The 4408-nt window shown below is 37.1% G+C and overlaps 1 non-coding gene across 1 annotated transcript; it reads right to left on the bottom strand.

The window, feature by feature from the left end:
• Positions 1-1039: 1039 nt before the first annotated feature.
• On the bottom strand, positions 1040-1146 carry LOC116116387. The gene has a single exon (XR_004125803.1). It is a non-coding gene; the product is annotated as a small nucleolar RNA R71 (small nucleolar RNA).
• Positions 1147-4408: the final 3262 nt, after the last annotated feature.

Consider the following 4408-nt stretch of genomic DNA (forward strand, 5'->3'; position numbering starts at 1 on the left):
AGGTATGTTTACAATTTAGAGAATTCGATTTACAATCAATGCATGTGAATATGGAAATAGCATAATCCGTAGGTTTAATCCATAGTGTCCGAATGAAGTCAAAACCCTACCCGTTTGTTTAAATTGATATTATCTTGTTTTAAATCTTGCTTTTATAATTTAGTTTTGAATATTTAGAAATTTTCTGTTTTAGTTTTGAGTTTTACTTTCTCCCATTAATCCAAACATTTTCGCTTGCTTTAACTTGAAAACAGTAGAAAACTTAGTGCTTGGCAACCAATCCTTGTGGGAACGATACTCACTCATCACTTTATTACTTTGTGCGACTAGTGCACTTGCTATTTATGCATGTTGTAGTAACAACGCATCAAGTTTTTTGCGCCGTTGCGGGGGATTGAGTTTTGTGTTAACATTAAAATTTTCTTGTGTTAGCTAGATTGGAGTTTTATTTTTGCTTAATAGTTGTTTGCTTAAATTTTGTTAGTCTTTTAGGTTGGTGTGATCTCATTTTTTTTTCTATTTTTCTGTGTAGTTTATGCGAAGAGCAAGACATCAGCCAGTGGTTCCTATTGATCCTGAGATTGAAAGAACCACTCAAAGACTTAACAGAGAAATAAGAGAAAGAGAGGCTACAGTTGAACCAGAAGTCATAGTTGTAGAGATGGTAGAGAATATAACACTAAGGGAGTTTTCAGTCCCCTTAGTGGATAGAAGTGGGTCGAGTATTACTAGACCAGCAGTACAAGCCAATAACTTTGAGATTAAGCCGGCAATCATCCAGATGATCTAGCAGTCGGTACAGTTCAGGGGAGATTTGAAGGAAGATCCAAATCTACACATTGCTAATTTTTTTGGAGATTTGTGATACTTTCAAGTCAAACGGAGTGTCAGATGATGCATCAGATTGAGACTATTCCCATTTTCATTGAAGGATAAAGCTAAGGGGTGATTAATGGCATTACCAATAGGAACGATTACAACATGGAACGATTTAGCACAGAAGTTCCTGACCAAATTCTTTCTTCCAGCAAAATCGGCAAAGCTGAGAAATGATATCACATCGTTTCTACAGGAAGAGTCGGAATCATTGTATGAGGCTTGGGAGATATACAAAGAATTATTGAGAAGGTGTCCACATCATGGGTTGTCAGTTTGGATGCAAGTCCAAACATTATATAACGGATTGATGGTGAATGTACAAACTGTGGTGGATGCAGCCTCGGGAGGAGCACTACAGAATAAGACTCCGGAAGAAGCTCATGAGTTGCTTAAGGTTCTAGCAAGCAACAATTACCGAAGACCTAATGAGAGGGTGCAACCGAAGAAATCTATGGGTCTTCATGAAATTGATGCTTATACAACCATTTCAGCCCAACTAACAGCACTTCAGAAACAGTTGGGAAGTATGCAGGTAAACGCTATTCAAACACCTCAACTAACTTGTAAGTTTTGTGCAGGTAATCATGTGAGCAGTGACTGTCAAGTGGGGAATATGTTTGCTTCAACATCATCATCGGAGCAGGTTAACTATTTGGTAGGGAATCAAAGGCAACCAAACAATCCGTACTCCAACACATATAATCCTGGTTGGAGGAATCATCCGAACCTATCTTAGGGCAATCAGAACCAACAAAATAATCAATGGAACCAAAGAGCATTGCCAACTAACCAAACAAGGGTGAATAATCAACCAGGAGACCCAAGAGTGACAAAATTGGAGGACATGTTTGGGAAGTTTATGCAAGAGACCATAGGTTTTATGAATGAGACAAGAACGAATTTCAGGAATCAAGGGGTGTTCATTCGGAACTTGGAGGTACAGATGGGGCAATTGGCTGAAAAGCTAAATGAGAGACCACAGGGGGTCTTTACCAAGCAACACAATGACTAACCCACGAGAGCAAGTGAACGCAATAACTTTGAGAGGTGCGACAGTTTTGGAAGAGGTGGAACAATCAAGGAAAGAAAAAAGCCCACCAAAAGAAAAGGAAGATTCTGATGAGGAAGATGATGAAGAAATCATTGCTGAAGAGAAACCACCTAGTCCTAGGGAGGATGAGCGGAAGCGGGAAGAGAGTCAAAATAGAAGGAAAGAGAAATTGCCATTCCTTGAGATACCACCAGAGTTGGCACATCACACTCCACCCGTGCCTTTTCCTCAGAGGCTCATAAAAGAAAAACAGGATAAGCAATTCATTAAATTTCTTGATGTATTTAAAAAACTGCACATTAACATTCATTTTACAGATGCGTTACAACAGATGCCAACCTATGCAAAATTTCTCGGGGAGATTTTATCAAACAAAAGGAAGTTAGAAGATAAGGAAATAGTGATGCTCACGGAGGAGTGCAATGCCATTCTCCAGAAGAAGCTACCCCCGAAACTCAAAGATCTAGAGAGTTTTACTATTCCTTGTGTTATAGGAGACATTACTTTTAATAGAGTTTTATGTGATTTAGGTGCAAGCATAAATCTTATGCCATTTTCTGTTTTCAAGAAATTAGGAATTGGTGAAGTGAAGCTGACAACCATATGCTTGTAGTGTAATGACTTCTTTCTACTATCATATTCATACAATATATTATTAAAAATACAAGTATACTTATCAAAATTGTTGGGCCCAAAAAATTTCTTTACTTAATATATACATTCTTCACATAGTACAATATCATTTGTACACAAAGACTCTCAAAATAGTGGACAATGTAGCCAAGTCTCCCCGCTTGCCAACGTCCATCCAACCAAGTCCTCACCTATGTCCTGCAAAAACATAGAAAACAACGGGGTGAGCACAAAGATGCTCAGTAAGTAAATCCTCTACTCCACTATCCCCGTGTATCACTCTTCAATTCTTTCCTTACTCTTGTCACTTACTCTTATTTAATCTCTCTTGTTCTTTCTCTGTTTCTAGTTGTCACTGTTCTTTTCTTTCTTTCTATTCTTTCTTTCTCTCGGCTCTTTCTTTCTTTCTGCTCTTTCTTTCTCGCTATTCACATCACCCATGAGGGATATCATGATAACATGCATGGATGAGATAATATGCACTAATGCAAAGCAATTCATTTTCTCTCTTTTCTTTGCTTTCTATTCTTTTCTTATTCTTTTCTCACGTTTTCTCATTCTTATTCTTTCTTATTCTTATTCTTTCTATTATTCTTTGCCGATCGGTCTTGGTTGATGCATGGATTCGGAACCATTGGCCATGTGAGTGTACTCTCTCTCGTGTATAGCCCTTATCTGCATGTATTCTCACGGGCTATACGAATTCTTTTTCTCATTCTCATTCCGCTCTCTCACGGCGGAGACCACTCTCTTGCGGCGGTTTACATGCAGGTAATTCTACACTCACGGGTTCCCCATCGCACAACCTATTCTCTTTTCACTTCTTTAGCACTTTTTATCCATTTTATTCTCTAGTGCTAATTCTTTCTTTCTCTTTATTCTAAGAGAATTAGTTCTTTTCTTTATCTTTATTCTTAGAGTGTTTCTTTCTCATTACTCATATTTCTTTCTTTAATGATTACACATGTAAACATATGCATAAGGATGGCGCATGCCTAGAATATTTCTTATATGCACTCATGAAATGCAAATATGCTATGTTGCATAAAGTAAGGTTCTCTACTTCGACTCATGCTTCTCTTAGGCATTTCATCAAACAATATGTGTGCATACATAAATTCTACTCTAACTATAATTCCACTTCTTTCTTAACCATCCAAAATTGGAGTTTAACTTCTTAAAATCATCGCACATCCTGCAAAGAAAACAGACTTCAAATATTCCTCTCAAATTCTTCTCAATCTTTCCATACTTCTATCGAATTTTATCAACACAATCCACCCTTCTCATGGTGGAAATCTCTCCATAAATCAACATTGAACTCATTCATAAATCCATCAACTCATTCTAAACGTAAAAATTTCAAGCATTAATCATATACAAATTTCTATACATCATTCAATCATACAAATCACAATTAGGTGGATTTACTTACCTTATACTCAAGTAGAATCCACTTAAGCTCTCTATTCTTGAGGGCTTGATATTTTCTCTTAAACCTTAAACACAAACTTAGTAAGGATCCTACTCTTACACTACTAAAAATTCACATCTAGAGTAAGGATTCTTACCTTTAAGTGCTTAGGATCAACTTGCAACAACTTCTAGTCAAAAGCCCTCCAAAAATCCTTGGAAAATTGAATGAAAGCTTGAGAGAATTGAAGGATGGAAAAGGCGGTGGAAAAGAAAGAATGAAAGGGTTTCTAAAGCTAAACCCTTAATATCTCACATTTTCTCCACTCTTGCCCATTTTACCCTTACTCTTTCTTAGGAATTCCAACTTTGCCCTTTAATTCTTTGCAAATGCACCCCCATTTAAACTATTCTCCATGCAATTTCCTTGCA

This window comes from Pistacia vera, unplaced genomic scaffold (genome assembly GCF_008641045.1).
Source record: "Pistacia vera cultivar Batoury unplaced genomic scaffold, PisVer_v2 Contig77, whole genome shotgun sequence".
In the NCBI taxonomy this organism is placed as follows: domain Eukaryota; kingdom Viridiplantae; phylum Streptophyta; class Magnoliopsida; order Sapindales; family Anacardiaceae; genus Pistacia; species Pistacia vera.